At 40.1% G+C, this 17,317-nt stretch overlaps 1 pseudogene; it reads right to left on the reverse strand.

Moving 5' to 3' along the window:
- The window catches only part of LOC142037455 (ATP-dependent translocase ABCB1-like), a 46,318-nt pseudogene that overhangs the window by 17,166 nt on the left and 11,835 nt on the right, over positions 1–17,317 (reverse strand).

Genomic DNA, 17,317 nt, shown 5'->3' on the forward strand with positions numbered 1-17,317 from the left:
AGAGCTTTCAATCAAAAAACTGTAGTGCTACTCGTTATTTTCTAGAGGAAGCCTCTGAACCTGCACAGATACTCACTGACTACAACACAACTCAGTGTGCACAAAGATGTACTGGTGAACCTGTCACTCTTGGGCCAGGGCCATGCAGGGTCAGACTATGCAGGAATGAGATGAGGGAGACAGGGAGACACATTTGGGTGGAGAAATCTCCATAAGAGCTATACCACCAATTTCTTTTCTTTTCCAAGGGCATCACAGAAGTAGGAATTTTGAGGTTGGTTCTGCCTGAAGAGAGGCAAGGGCTGGACATCATTTCAGAAAAGGCACCCTGTTGCCTCAGGAGCATGAGGCAAAAGGTTGCAAGGTGGTGTTCAGAAGTCTACAGATGATTGGGCAAGGCCAACGCAAGTAGCTGAGCAATAACTAAAGGGATTTGTGCATGTAAATGAGATGCGCATCAAGTCACATAACAAGTGGACTGATTTATATCTGAACTTGGCAGTTTTCCCACAATATACGTAATTCCACACATTGGCAAATACACATGACCATGTGAACAATTATGTGTGCGTAGAAATTTAGACTCTGTTTCACAAAATGTGGTCAAAACTTTTTGACCCTGTACAAACAGAAGGATGCATCCCATAGACCGAAGCGGTGATCTGAAATGTTAATTAACTTTCATGGTATGGAGCTGTGAGTAATCTTAAATTAAGCATATGATGTGGTCTTTCTCAGTTACTTTTGGTATGTTTTCTTAGAAATCCAAGGGGTTGAGTTCATGTACATGCAGAGCAGTTTCAGTGCAACCAGATCAGATGCTGACAGGAGTGTTGCACAGAGCTCAGAGCAAATGTTGAGGCAACCATTTACTCAAGACAGAAGATTAAAAACCTGATCTAAACCTGTGCTGCCAAAGTTACCATCAGTACTATCAGAGCTGTCAGTATTGGGTTTTCCTACACAGGCTGTGGTGTAGTGTGGGCCTTACACGCAAACTTTGCTGAGGAAATGGAGGTCAGCTTATAGCACAGAGAACATTTGAAACCTCTTACTATATTTTGAACCTATCTGATAGTGAAAGTTCATCATCGTTTTTCTTGTGTACTGCTTAACACCAAGGTGCTGAGAACTTAGCACAGTTGAGATAGAGTGCCTCAAATACCATGAACAATTGCAGTAACAAAAACTTACCTGAAGAAAAAAAGTGACAAAAGAAATTAGTCCAAAACCTAAGAACAGCAGTGCATATATACTATTTGTCTCCCTGATGGCAGCCTCTCCTTTATCTACAAACATTTATAAGAGAAAATTTTGAAAATTAATTTACTTAAGTTACAGTGCAATAATTTCCCGTTATTGTTACATACATGCTATATGCATTACATACACTTAAAGTGATAAGTCCATTCCTTGTTGAACTAAGATTTTTTTTCCTTTGAAGTTACAGATCTGATGCAATTTTACATGTCTTGTGAATGAAGGCTTCATTGGTATTTTGGCAAGATAAAATCAGTAACACGTCAGTGAACAACCTATATCAGTAAATTACTATTGCAATTTACACCTGTAAAATGTTGAGTCATGTCTTAGGACTTTAGAATAGCATTTCTGGAGGCACTGACTGAAGATTATTGCATGTTAAACAATGACTAGTTAGTGAGAGAGAAATATGGAAATTGTTCTTAATATGCTGTGTTATGTTTTATGGACCCATTATTTTTTTAGGCTAAGACTCAGCGATAAACAGATTTCTATTGTTTGTTTTCTGTATGTTAACAACACTCCCCCACCTGATATACATTGTATAGAGACTTTGCTTTGTTGTGGAAATAATTTTCCACTTGAAGCTTCCATGCACTTATTTATGTCAACTGTGGAAAAATGAATATTAAGGATGTAGCATCCTCAAACCATCATCATACTTTTATATATGGTAAAAAAATCATAGTTCATGAAGCAAGAAGATCATATAATTTCACCAAGTTTGTAGAGCAATAAAGATAATGCTTTTAATTTTGGATGACACAAATATGTTTTATAAGGTTTGAGGTCTTCAAGGTCTCTAAGTCTTTTAAATAGATCTTCAGGATGTTGTATATTCTTTGATGTTGCATTGTGTTTGCATATTTTGGACGCTGTGTTTTTAAATTTTAAAATGAAATTTAATTTGCCTTAGTAAAAATTTATCTATTGTTTGCTCAGAGTGACTCCAGTTTACCTTGTTTTATACCTTGGTCCACAGCAATAAAATTTACAATGCAATTATATAAATTTTCTAATATAGATTTGTTATAAATCCTTTCACACCTGAAAATATTTGTAAAAGTTTTTAGAGGAAATTAATGTTTTATAAAGGAAGGAACTTAATTCTGTTTTTTCCAAATATATATCTTCCACCCTCTGTCAGATTATTTTCCATGTTGGAATCATTTGGGGACAACTGTTGAAAGACTGCAACTGCATAGCGTGCTCCCCTTCCCTCAAGGATGTTTCCTGTTACACTTTACATTAAAAGCTGAAGTATAACAGCAATATAATGCTCTTTTCCCAAACAGTTCTTTGGAAGGTAACACCTCATATATGAGTACAAAAAAATGAAGATAGGCTATTTCAGTATCTTTCATGTTATATACTACAGCTTGACTGGCTGTAAAAAAATGCTCCAGTAAATGCAGATGTTGCTGTGCTTTCATTTTTTTCCTTTTTCTTGTTTTATGGTGAAACTGTGAAAAATATGAGAAAACAAGACTGAGCGCCTCATCCCAAAACAGTCAAAACATGAATCTGAGATTCACTTCCAGGGCTGTATTTGTTTCTAAACTGATTCAGATTCCTGTAGCAGACAGATAAGGTAATCTTTGTCTTCTGCAACTCATGCAAGTAACATGGCCATATATTGTTTCCTGGTATGGCATGAATGCCACATGGCATATGGGTACATAAGCGCCCATAAACATGTATACTTGTACTCTCACATTCAGTTTGTCTCTCTCCTGTGCTGTCAAAACCGTAATAATAACCAGCACTGTATCATTATTAATACCTTTCCAACAAAACAATGCGTTCTGACAGAAAATGTTAGTATAAAGTATTGCTAGCTTGAGAATGTTACTTCATTTTCTAACACCATAAATTCAGGTTTACAGAAATTGTCTCTATAATGAAAAGTCTGCTCGGAAGCGTTACCTCCCATCCCTTTCAACTTGTTGCATTTGCACTGCTTTGTGTCACAGCGTATCTTCTGCAAGGCTATGGCTGAGTACACGTGGGCAAGACAGCGCAAGGACCACCTTTCGGGCCTGCACTGCTCATGCTGACATACTGCCTTCTCTGAAGGGGTAAGGGTGAAGCAGATTTGGAGACGTCACAGGAGAACACCTCCTCACGCAGCGTGGGTGAGCTGATCTGCTTGGGGATGTGCAATTTGCCTCGCTGCTCTGTGAGACATCGAGCTGACATTTTGCATTCTCCATAGCAAGGACCTTTGCCCATTCCTCACCTTTGCAGCGCAAATTGAAAAAAATGTATCATTTTATTGGTTTATCATAAAGGTAGTCAGGAAATAATGACAAAAGGTAAAGCATACAATGAAGATTTTTACTTCTTTGTTTTATACTCACCCCTATAATGCCTGAAATGATGACTGAAAATATGAGTTGCAAGGCCTCACTGATAATGGTGCGTAAAGTTCCAATAACAAAGTATGGCCATTCAGATTTATTCAACTCCATAATTTTAAAAAATGAAACTGGAGGTACGCTTTTATCCTAAAATAAAAGGATTCCATCTGCATAAATATTAGACATTAATGGAGGGAAATGAGGGACATGTATATTCTTTGTAATATGCTCCTTATCCAATATTCCATGTTGGGAAAATCCAAACTAACTGATCTTTAAAAACTGTATTAATTAACTGCAGAAATTCTTACTGTTACTCAGTACCCAATAATAATAACATAAAAGAAGAAGGAAAAGACCAATGAATGCTATATAAGCTCTCATTTCTTCCAACAATAACAATCTGAGCCTTTACCTGAAAGGATTAGTCACAAATCCCACTTATCCTTCATGGGACTATCCAGAAATAGAAATTGTGAATTTAAACCACTTTTCACATTTGATGGTATTGAATGTTAGAAGAATTGCTACTTACTCGTGGCTGAATATGACCTTTTGAAGTTTTAGGTCATTAGCCGGCTCAATAATTACATCTTAATTTTCAGTAATTTATTTGCTAACACGGACATTTTAGACAATAGAGAGCAAAACATTTAGATAAAAATAGTCATTATTTCCTATTCAGGGTGTGTTATTTGAGTCGTATGACTAACTACCTGGTTTTGGTTTTGTTCTATAATTAAATGAATTATCTTGTTACTTAGGCTATTCCCATACTCAAGTAATTTTTTTTCATAATACTCCTCAAATAAACTATTTCAAGTTTCACAACAAAAAATTAATTTTAGCTTCAGGGGAAAAGAGTGTTTCCATAGAACTTTTGTGTGGTTTTGTCAATTTGTGAGTCTTTAACCAGACACATAGGTTGCCTTCGCATATTTTGTTAAAAAGTTACTCTCTCGAGTGGGATCACGTTTCTTTCTTATCCCATTAGTTATGGAAAACACATGCAGGTAAAAATAGAGAGACACTCACAAGCTGAACAGCTTTTACGTCAGGTTCATCATTCTGTATTCTGAACCTTTTTATGCTTTTCTGAGCGGATTGTCTTTTCTGTCCAGCCAGTATTGATCCCTTCTGTGCCTCCTCTGATATAGCTGGTGCATTACCTTCTTCCTGTAACTGATCCTCAGTTCCTGATGCCTGAAATGAAACAGTATCATGCTAAAAATTGTTTATGGCCATATTATCCTGTATTTTCAACTGATGATAAATTCTAAATAGCAACAACAACTTCTGCGAAGTAAATGGAAGATTGATAAGAACTGAACAATGTTACAAAGCCCAAACAAGTATTGAAGTTTCATAAATTCCTCTCTATACTCAGTGAAAAACTTGCCAATGCACTAACACTTACAAGGGGGGGCGGGGGTGGGGGAGTGGAATTTTAGCCACAGAGATATTTTTTTTCTCATTTTTTGTCAAGTTAAACTCTTCTGAAAACATACAGGAGAGTTAACTAAGTTAATTGAACAAACCCACTGGAAAACTTCTTTAAAATGCAAAAATTATATGAAAGAGCCTTAAAGTAAAAGAGAATCAGAAAGTCAAGAACAGGGACTTTCAACATGAGGAGGGAACCATGAAGAACAGGATCAAGACTTCCAACTGCTTCAAAGTTAAGGCCTGAGAGAAACTGTTAGAGAAGTTCAGGAGACAGCTTGAGAGGTAATAAAAATATTCAAGATAGATATCCTGGTTTTGGCTGGAATAGAGTTAATTGTCTTCCTAGTAGCTGGTACAGTGCTATGTTTTGGGTTCAGTATGCGAAGAATGTTGATGACACTGATGTTTTCAGTTGTTGCTAAGTAGTGTTTAGACTAAGTCAGGGATTTTTCAGCTTCTCATGCCCAGCCAGCGAGAAAGCTGGAGGGGCACAAGAAGTTGGGAGGGGACACAGCCAGGGCGCCTGACCCAAACTGGCCAACGGGGTATTTCATACCATGGGACGTCATGTCCAGCTTATAAACTGGGGAGAATGGGGCTAGGGGGAATTGCTGCTCGGGAACTGACTGGGCATGGGTTGGTGAGTGGTGAGCAATTGCACTGTGCATCACTTGTTTTGTATATTCCAATTCTTTTATTATCGTTATTGTCATTTAATAATTGTTCTTATTATCATCATTAGTTTCTTCTTTTCAGTTCTATTAAACTGTTCATATATCAACCCATGAGTTTTACCTTTCTTTCTGATTCTCTCCCCCACCCCACAGGGTGGAGGGGGAAGTGAGTGAGCGGCTGAGTGGTGCTTAGTTGCTGGCTGGGGTTAAACCATGACAATAGACCATGTCTAAATGACAAAACTTCAGGAACCTGAGTCACTAAGACGCTGGTGATTTGCAAAAGTACTTGCAAAAGAGTTTGAGTTTTCACAATGAGGGTGGGAGGCACTGGAGGAGGTGACTTGAGGAGGGTGTGGAGTCTCCAACCTTGGAGGTACCCCAAACTCAACAGGACATGGCCCTGAGCATCCCGGTCTGACCTCAGAGTCTGCCCTGCATTCAGCGGGGATTGGACTAGATAAGCCACCAAGGTCCCCTCCAACCTGATGTTTTTTATAATTTTATGACTTGGAAAAGTAGTCTGAGAATCGATCAGCTCTAGAACTTCATTTCTACCACAAGCTTAATTTTTACCGTCTCACATACTTTATATTTAATGTCATAAAGAAACTTTTTTTGCTTAGAATTCCTGTAATTCACAACTTTGAATTAAACTTGCACATTTGACTTAATATGAAGTTTAGCATTCTTCAGGGAAGTTTTTTTCCCCATAGAGTTTTTCTGCTGAGAAAATACTGCAAAGCTGGAGGTACATTTGGGAGCAATTAAATTTGCTTAACTCAATAGCACACAATATGATAAAAGCTATGAAAAAAAGTTTGCAAAAAAGCTACCTGCATGTTAACAGGCTTGTAGTAAATTCCTTTCTGTTCTATTAATTCATTATGAGTTCCTTGTTCTGTGACGACACCATTTTCAAATGCAGCTAGAAGATCCACATTTTGAACTGTTGACAAATTATGAATGATAACAAGTGTAGTGCGTCCTTTCCTGACCTGGAAAGAGCATAACGATGGCCCCACATTAGCATTGTCAGGTACATATGATATTTCCCTCTTCATATTAGAGTTGAACACAATATTTTAACTGAAAAATTTTCCTTGAAATGGTGCTCTAGTAAAGATCAAAATTGTCAACTGAGAAATGTTGAATTTCACAACATTTTTCAGTTCCTTAAAGGTAAACTAAAGAAAAAATGTAACTTAAATCAAATACTGCAAAACATATTTCATTTGAAAATATGAATTAAGTTACTCTCTTTTTTTTCATGTCGGACTATTACTTTCTAAATACAAATATCTAAATTATTTTTTTTTTAAACTGCCCCTTCAATATCCTCCCAGGTTATGTATCCAATTTTCACTGAAAAAAAGACTATCTACCATTAAGCAAGTCAATGACAATTCTATTTTAGAGCATTTCACAAATATTAAAAATTAATCACTTAGCACTTTTACTCACTCTAAATTACTTGGGTGACTTAGCTGGAAATATTTATCTAAAATTGTTCTTAAAAATCATATTTCTATCACTCGTGTTGTTTTTCCATCTTTTTCATTACTCACAAGTAATAAAATAAATCCTGTAAGTATGTAGTTTGACACAACAAAGATATTTTTTGCAGGCATTTTGTGACAGTGTGTGCTGGCATAAATTGGTGTTAATGTCTAATGACTCAACAAGTGAATCCAAACATATAATCAGTTTAAAAATCTTCACTTAACACTTGAACTGTTAGAATAATGGTTTACTAATTGTTTTACAGTTAGGAAATAAAAGAGAAAAGTATAATGTGTGGAATATTCTTAATGAATTTTCAGCTAAACCTGATATCTTAATATTGTCACATGATTTTAAGAACTGGAAATGACAGCTATTCAAACCATTCTATAAGAAATAGTAGGCATTTTCTTGGTAGTCTGAAAGCTTCACTATGTCTGAGATGATCTTAAAAAGTTAAAATCACATCAAGATGTAGAAGAAAATCAAGTTAATGTCCTCAATTATAAAAAGCAGAAGACCCCTTCCACATAAACAGTAAACAGAGATTCAGCAGAGGTTTCATAGAATCATCGAATTGTTTAGGTTGGAAAAGACCTTTAAGATCATCAAGCTGAACCATCAGTGCAACACCACCATGCCCACTAAACCATGTCCTGAACTACCCTGTCTACTCGCTTTTTGAATACCTCCAGGGATGGTGACTCAACCACTTCCCTGGGCAGTCCATTCCAATGTTTGACAACCCTCTCAGTAAAAAAATTTTTCCTAATATCTAACCTAAATCTCCCTTGCCTCAACTTGAGGCCATTTCCTCCTGTCCTATCTCCAGCCACCTGACAGAAGAGACCAGCACCCACCTCACTACAACCCCCTTTCAGGTAGTTGTAGAGAGCGATAAGGTCTCCCCTCAGCCTCCTTTTCTCCAGACTAAACAGCCCCAGTTCCCTCAGCCGCTCCTCATAAGACTCCAGGCCCCTCACCAACCTGGTTGCCCTTCTCTGGACACGCTCCAGCACCTCCATGTCTTTCCTGTAGTGAGGAGCCCAAAACTGAACACAGCACTCGAGCTGCGGCCTCACCAGTGCCCAGTACAGGGGAAGATCACCTCCCTGCTCCTGCTGGCCACACTATTTCTGATACAGGCCAGGATGCCGTTGGCCTTCTTGGCCACCTGGGCACACTGCTGGCTCATATTCAGCCGGCTGTCAACCAGCACCCCCAGGTCTTTCTCTGCCGAGCAGCTTTCCAGCCACTCTTCCCCAAGCCCGTAGTGCTGCATGGGGTTGTTGTGACCAAAGTGCAGGACCTGGCACTTCACCACATTTGTTGAAGCCTGCAGGGAAAAGCGGTCTACTCTAGAGCAGATGTGAACCTTCTATAAAGGTAAATGCTCAGCACAGTGAGGAAGGGAAAAAGTGCGCAAGAGGAGGACAAGTGAATGCTTGGCACACAACAGCTTAGCTTCGTCTTGCTTAACATCAGCTATCTCAGGGCTAGTCTAGTCTGAGCAAGTCTTTCTGGCATGCTTTGCCAGAAACATCAACACCGAGATTCATCTCACCATACGACATATTTTAAAGATAGGTGGGGGAGGTGAGAGGCTAAGTAACTTGTTTAAACTAGCTGTATAAGTTTTATATTGCAGCAGTTAGTTGAGATCCCACCAAATAAATCTCAAACAGTGGTTCTCTGCCCTTCTGTCTCTGGGATTCACTTTATAGGGCATGAGCTGGGAAAAAGATCCCTGAGTGTGCCAGCTAGTGTATTTTCACAGAGTAGTGTGAATTATCAGTAATTAAGACTAGTGGACAGAGAGTCTAACTCTTGCTGAAATTAGTGGCAACTAGGCATCCAAGTAAACATTAGGGACTAAAATCTCTTTGAAGATGAGAACGTAGATTCTCTTGTCTGATTCTTCCCAACACAATGCTGTACAGTGGGTAACGTAAGGTACTTCTCCTGAGGCAGAATAGCATATGGAGGCAAAATGCTTTCCAAAGATATTGCCCATAGATAAACTATGATCATTGCTGAAAGTGTTTAGGGTGGGAATTTGTGTTTGCCCAGAGCATAAGCATAGATGCATAGTAAGACAGAGAAACAGAGGGAGGGAAAATACCAACAAATATGACTGATTTAGTCTGAGGAATAGGTGGAACTATTTTGTAAACAGTTCGTACACTTGCTTTGAGAAGACAACAAGAAATACAGGATTGGCTATTGTTTTCAAATGTCTAGGTGGCTTAGAAGTTATGTCTAGATGGCAGTCAGCATGTAGCAGCTGCTCTCAAAGACATCCCTGAGTTGGCTTTGAGTTACTTTGCTGGTGTTAATAAGAACATAGCCCACATGGATCCACAAACCTTCTTGAGAATATTTAGCCCTTAGCCTGTGTTGAGCTCTCCACTGCTCCGAAGACTAAAGCTTGTCTGGGAAAGTTTGTTGCAATTCAGTTCCACCCATAACATCATTAACCAAATTCCACAGGCACTTAAAAAACACTTCACCACTGGGCAGTCTGCCTGACCTGATAGAGCTAGTGCTAGCAAATTTCAAAACAGGTTTTTTAAGTATTTTTTTTTAAAGCATCTTACTATTCATCCCCATTTAGAGTTCCCAATCTTTGTATGTGACCCTGGCTGGATGCCAGGTGCCCACCAAAGCTGCTCTATCACTCCCCTCCTCAACTGGACAGGGGAGAGAAAATATAATGAAAGGCTCATGGGTCAAGATAAGGACAGGGAGAGATCACTCACCAGTTACCGTCATGGGCAAAAAAGACTTGACTCAGGAAAAATTAACTTAATTTATTACCAATCAAACCAGCATAGGGTAATAAGAAATAAAATCAAATCTTAAAACACCTTCCCCCCACCCCTCACTTCTTCCTGGGCACAGCTTCACTCCTGAATTCTCTACCTCCTCCCCTTGAGCAGCACAGGGGGATGGGGAATGAGGGTTGTGGTCAGTTCATCACACGTTGTCTCTGCTGCTCCTTCCTCCTCAGGGGGGGGACTCCTCACTCTTCCCCAACTCCAGCGTGGGGTCCCTCCCACAGGAGACAGTCCTCCACAAACTGCTCCAGCGTGGGTCCCTTCCAAGGGGTGCAGTTCTTCAGGAGCACACTGCTCCCACGTGGGTCCCCTGTGGGGTCACAAGTCCTGCCAGAAAACTTGCTCCAGTGTGGGCTCCTCTCTCCACAGATCCACAGGTCCTGCCAGGAGCCTGCTCCAGCGTGGGGTTCCCACGGGGTCACAGCCTCCTTTGGGAACCCACCTGCTCCGGCGTGGGGTCCTCCACGGGCTGCAGGTGGAGATCTGCTCCACCGTGGACCTCCCTGGGCTGCAGGGGGACAGCCTGCCTCACCAGGGTCTTCCCCACGGGCTGCAGGGGAATCTCTGCTCTGGCGCCTGGAGCATCTCCTCCCCCTCCTTCACTGACCTGGGGGTCTGCAGGGCTGTTTCTCTCACATGTTCTTACTCCTCTCTCCAGCTGCAGTTTCTGTGCTGCAGCAACTTTTTTTCCCTTCTTAAACATGTTATCCCAGAGGAGGCACTACCACTGTCACTGACAGGCTCAGCCTTGGCCAGCGGCGGGTCCGTCTTGGAGCCAGCTGGCATTGGCTCTGTCGGATATAGGGGAAGCTTCCAGCAGGTTCTGACAGAAGACACCTGTGTAGCCCCCTGCTACCTAAACCTGGCCATGCAAGCCCTCTACAGCATGAACAGACAGTATTTACCAAATTCAAGCTTACCTTAGACCTTTTAGGGGTGTCTCTTTCTTGCAGCTCTTTAAAAAAATGAGCAATACTGACCTTGTCCAGTGCTGCCTGCACAACTGATTCACTTTCAGTATCCAAAGCTGACGTTGCCTCATCAAGCAGAAGAATTTTAGGATTGCGAACCAGTGCTCGGGCGATTGCTATTCTTTGTTTCTGACCTCCGCTCAGCTGTGCCCCTCTTTCTCCAACCACGGTTTCAAACTTCTACAAGACAACCACACACATTTCCAAAACACTCAGTGGCACAGTCCTTTCACCAAAGAAAGGCAGTGTAAAGAAAAGGCACGTCGGTATCAGTAGCCCCAGCAGCATCTTCTCCTTCCTCTAAAACTCTACAGGATAAACAGCCACTTGGATATACCTGCCTAATTGTTTTTGTCCCTGGAATTCTAATAGTTCTCCAAATGCTCACCAATTCATGACCTAAAGATTTAGAATTAACATTATTCTCAAAAGTTATGAGGAAGGTCTGCATAGCTGTGCTTATTCACAGCTCCAGGGATAGCTTCCTCTGCTTACAAGAATCCCTTCTAAGGAACTCTTTGGCACAAGAAGGTTTAGGAGAAGTTATTTCAGCAGGACAGCTGGTTTGCTTACATTGGGTAGCTTCATGATGAAGTCATAAGCATTTGCTTCCTTGGTAGCTTTTTCAATCTCTTCCATGGTGACGTCCTCATGGCCATAACGAATGTTTTCTGCAATGCTAGTGGCAAATAGCACGGGCTCCTGATTCACCACACCAATAATCTCCCGCAGATATCTTACATTTAAGGTCTTAATATCCTGCCCGTCAATGGTAACCTAAATGAAAGGAAGCAGACAACAACTGTTTACTAAGCGTTTTGGTCAAGAAACCTCTCCCCAGGCTGGCACTTGCCTCTTTAGGGGAGACTTTATCGGGTCATTGGAACAAGGGCCATGAGGCCAGAACCAGACTTCCAACAACTGTGGCACACAGAGCAGTCACCTTACTTGAGGTATCTTACCGTGCCTTCCTTGGGATCTGTGGTGGGTTGACCCTGGTTGGATGCCAGGTGCCCACCAAAGCCGCTCTATCACTCCCCCTCCTCAGCTGGGGGGGAAGAAAATATAACAGAAGGCTCGTGGGTCAAGATAAGGACAGTTTAATACAGTGATAGCAAAGGTCGCGCGTGCGAAAGCAAAGAAAAAAAACAGATGATGTTATTCTCTACTTCCCATCAGCAGGCGATGTCTAGCCACTTCTCGGGAAGCAGGGCTTCAGTACGCGTAGTGGTTGCTCCGGAAGACAAAATGCCCCCCCTCTGTCTCCCTTTACTTAGCTTTTATATCTGAGCTGACGTCATATGGTATGGAATATCTGTTTGGTTAGTTCAGGTCAGCTGTCCTGATTGTGTCCCCTCCCAAGATCTTGCCCTGCCCCAGCCTGCCATTGAGGGGAGGGCAAAAATGTTGGGGAGACAGCCTTGATGCTGTGCCAGCACTGCTCAGCAGTAGCCAAAACACTGGTGTGCTATCAACACCTTTCTAGCTACTGATGCAGGGCACAGTGCTATGAGGGCTGCTGTGGGGAGTATTAACTCCATCTCAGCCAGACCCAATACAGGATCATAAAATCTCTGGATGAGCTGAACGGTTGTACTTTTCCCACAGCCACTGCCACCAGCCAGTGCCACTGTCTGGCCACAGCTAACCTTGAGGTTCAAGCCCTTCAGTATCTGTGCATATAAGAAGGGTAACCAAAAACATAACTGTATGTAAAAATGTCAGTGTAAATTTGAAGAAACTCTTTAGACTACAATAAGATTTTTCAAGAGAGCTTTATCTAGTAAGGGGAAGAACTACATGTGAAATTGTGGAAAGGCTGATGTGGAGTTTCTGGAGTTTTACTGCACTATGAAGAGATTCTTCCTTCTGCTCATCCCTTCAAAATGTGGCATTTCACACCTACTGCAAAAGTGAAGGTCTGCTTTCCATGCAAACCTACTTACTCCTCCCTTGACCGCTGAGTTTCAGGTAGGTGGCGAGGATGCCACAAAGCAATCACTGCAGTTGTATGGGAAAAGAACTTTTCTTTCCCTCTTACACTGCTGTTGACCTATGGGGGCTTTTCTCTGTAGGTTTCTCTAAAACTTCAAGCAGAGACATATTTGTAAATCTCTATGTAATAAGATGAAAGGGAACATTTTCTTGGATATTTCTTCTTCAGTTACCAAGAAGGAACAATTTATAGTTTTATTTTTGCATATTTATATAAAACATCATATTATTTCATTACAAGTAACCTGGAAGGAAGCCATCATCAGGAAGTTCCTAGCTTAAAAGAAGTGGGAGAGCTGATATTCCATTAAACATTTGCCAGGACTATTCTTATTTCAGAACAATAGTGTAAAACAAACACTTTTTCATTTCAGTAATACTAAAACCTCTGAATTTTGCCATTTTAATCAAGAATATTTTAAATTGTGAGATTCAGGTGATGTCAAAATGAGCAAATATGAACTGACACCATCTATTTTAAACCCTCAAGCTACCTTAGAACTCAATCGAAAGTCTTTGTTCCGCAAGTCTTTACATGGAAATATGCTTATTACATTGTTAGACATTTACATGGAAGCTAGCTAATATAAATGCCAAATGTTTAAATTGATCTCTTTAGAAACTGGTGAGCTGGAATATTTTCTTTTTTTTATTTATTTAAAAGTTGACTAAGAAAGCCTCCTTCTTCTCTGTCTTCATGTTCTACCTGAACAAAATGGAAACAGATCCCCTTTTATAGATTAGTGAAACTGGACTTCCTTCACATTGGAAAAGATGCTTTTCCAAGACATTCTTAATAAATGTATTTTCAGAAATCATTCAGACCTCTTCCCCAGTTAATTGCATCAAGGCTTACCTTAGTGAGAGCTCTCAAACAAAACAATAATTTCCTTCAAAGGGGCAGGTTTTGCATTGTAAATGTAATAAAGTACGTGTTGGATCTGCTGCCAGTTTCTCAGAGAAATACTTTTACCAGATGTACAGTGTGGACAATTTGGCAGAGCAGTATACTGTTATAACATTTTAACTGGGTTAAAACAAGTATTATTACAATTAGTGTTTTTCTTTATATTTGTGACTTATAAGGATCTCCAACCTTTTAGTTTTTAGTGGAAATTTCATGTAGTTACATTTTATTTTAAAAGGTTGGCTTTTAATTTAGTTAAGCAACCAGTTCTGGCTAAAATGTGTTATCAGTTCTAGATAAAAGCAAAGGTTTCTATTATTTCTAGGACCTTTTTTTTTTCTTCCCCCAATTATAGCAATTGTTTCTCTCTAAGGTGATCAAGTTATGTAAATGGAATCTCTATCACCTCCATGTGTAATACCTTAGTATCTGGCCCAGCAGGGTAATTGAAGTAAACATTTTGGAATTCCGAAGTCCCCTTAACATGCTTCAGTTTATAGGCAGCATTGGATGAACTGTCAATTTGAGGTTCCTGTGCAGAATAACATGTCAAGAAAAGGGAAAAAACATTGTCTAGATTCCTAATGGCATTTTAGCATGATACAGGGCTGTGACATCTTAGAAGTTAATGTTACCAGATAATGAGGCATAGCAGGCCTCATTGCAAAGTAGCTGCAACTACTCATGGATGCATGAAGCTGCCAGTCCAGGTCACTGGAAGATCTGCTGTCAGGGGTGAGTAACCAAGGCAAATGCTCAGGGCCTTAAGTCTTCACTGGCGTAAATTAAGAATAGAGGAAATAATTTAAAACATCAGTGAAAGGGAGGAGTAACCTGCGCATTCACACCCAGCCATTGCATACTAACAGTAACTTGTGTTCATGATTACACTCCTTCCTTTAGTATAGTGTAGGAGACAGCAGCTGTGCCATATTAACGCAGACAGAGGACTAGGTTTCAATGCACTTGTTTTCATTCCTATCAAGAACAGTCTTGAACCAGGAATAGCGCACTAATATCCAAAGGCAGAAATATAGCTTGTGTAGACAACCCAAGATTAGTTTTAAAATAGCATTGTAGTCACTATGACTCTATAGTAGCAAGGTTCAGCCCCTGCCAGCCATCCAGTGGGTACCAGTTTACAGACTCAGCTAGCCAGTATGTACCATAAGTCTGGTAAGTAAATATTATAGCTCAAACCACTCCTTGTCAGGCATGGTGCTTCTGTTACTGGTATCTCAGCTAGTTACTTGAGTTAGCATGGGAATAATTACAACAGCTGCGCTCACATCTCTGCACTACAAGGTAGATGTGACCTCAGAGGTAAAAATATCAGCAGATACTTCAGCTTTGTCTCAAAACCATTATCTGCAAAAATTGGAAACACAACCCTAAGTTTAGTTATATTTTATACATAGTATTTAGAAAAGTCATATAAAGTTCTAAACTATACAAATATTTTAATATTTTTTGATGTAGGACTTGAAAGTAGAAGTTACATTGCCAAATCACTACAGATGTAGTCACTATAAAGGCAGTCCTTTAAATTATTGATAGCTGAAAAGAAATATTATCAATAACTTGGGCATAGTTACAGAAGATCTAGAATTGTCTCTCAGTTGTTGGATTGGGCTTTTTTTAAGAATGAAGATTGAAGTATATTTATTCAAGGAAGCTTTGCAATAATTTCTTTTTCTTCTTTAACCTGGTTTTCTGAACTACTGGATAAAACAACTGCTGGTAGGAATTTGCATCTTCCTCAGTTATTGGCTCACATTCCAGTATTTAGATGCTTGTCCCGTATCCAAATTTGTGTTAGTAGAATTTTTAAATGTTATGATATTGTACACACAATTGCTACTTTTAGTTCAGAAAAGAAGTCAGATGTTCTACACTTTTGGATGACAGACATGGCAAAAGACCTAAAGAGAAAATAAAACCCACCACATAATACATAGCTAGGAATTCATAACTCTAATTATGTAGTTTCATCTATCTGAGAATATTAACTCTCATTGCTTCAAGTAGTTTCATGCATGCTGTGCAATAAGATGAAGTCTAGAATCAAAGCAGCAATTAAACAGGTGGCAATCATTTATCAAAAGGTAAACATCAGTAGGAAAAAAGGGAATCAAATTTCCTCCTTCCACAACTGGACGATAAGAAAGATATTGTGAGGTGCTGATGGCTGGGATTCTACTTTAGTGACAATCGAGAACAGAAGGATGTTTCTAGTTCCACCTGAAAAAAAACTAGCCACCACTTACTTTTGTGGTTAAACATAGAAAAAAATTGCTTTCTTTCTTCATATAACATAAAACCAAGGGTACTTCGACCCAAAAGGTAAAGGCACAGTAATCTACTCCACTGTAGTACTGGCAAGAACAGAACCAAATGTTTGAGGAAACCGGAAACTTCTTTGCGTGAAACTGAAATCATTTGTCACACCAAAAGCAGACTCTAATTTCTAATCTATTTTTTTCAGCCTTGGATCTGACTTTTTAATGTTTGGGTGTTTTTTATGAACACATGCAACTCTGCCACCCATTTCTGATGTTGAGAATAAACGCTTATTTGTGTTTTATTCTAATTATATCTAGGTATCTAAGCATATACCAAGCTTACATTACAGTCTAAATTGTTAGTGGCCCAGAGGAGGTGACAGTGAGTATGGCCTTCTGCAAGGACCAGAAATAACCCCCACCTTGCAGTTGTGCTGCTTGCCAGATGAGGCAGAAGCCTGGCTGCAGGTGCTCCTGCTTTCCCTGCTCCACCAGCTGCTATCACTGAGGACGTGAGAACAAAGCTCCTTCCCAGCTGGTTTACTGCCTCACCAGTGCCGAGTACCGGGGAACATTCACCTCCCTGCTCCTGCTGGCAACAAAATGGACCTACCCACCTGGTCACAAGTGGGAACAATTAAATGAGCTGCTCCTCAAAGACTCTTGGGTCTAGCTAGTGACCCTGGTGCCTGAGCACAATGGAGAGAATGGCTCCAAAAGCTGCTGACTATCACCGATACAAACTCCTTAGCAGGCAGGCTGTGGCTGGGATCAATCCTTCAACCACACTGTCATACCCCAAGCCCTCCAACAAAAGGTCCAACCTGATACCAGCACAGATAAAGACTGTAGGTAAATGAACTGTGCCTAAGACAGGAGCTAACACGTTACAAAGGGAATGCTGCCTGACGCCTGGTCTTGCTCTCCTGAATGCAACCACCTGGCATGAATCATGATACTTAGAATTTATACCTCAGTACTTCAGCAAAGATCTGGTGTGACTGAATAAAAAATTAACAGCTAATTATTATTGATCCAAGCTGGCTTTTTCACAAGGGACTTCGAATTAGGTGATTTTT

The sequence above is a fragment of the Buteo buteo genome, chromosome 2 (genome assembly GCF_964188355.1).
Source record: "Buteo buteo chromosome 2, bButBut1.hap1.1, whole genome shotgun sequence".
NCBI lineage: Eukaryota > Metazoa > Chordata > Aves > Accipitriformes > Accipitridae > Buteo > Buteo buteo.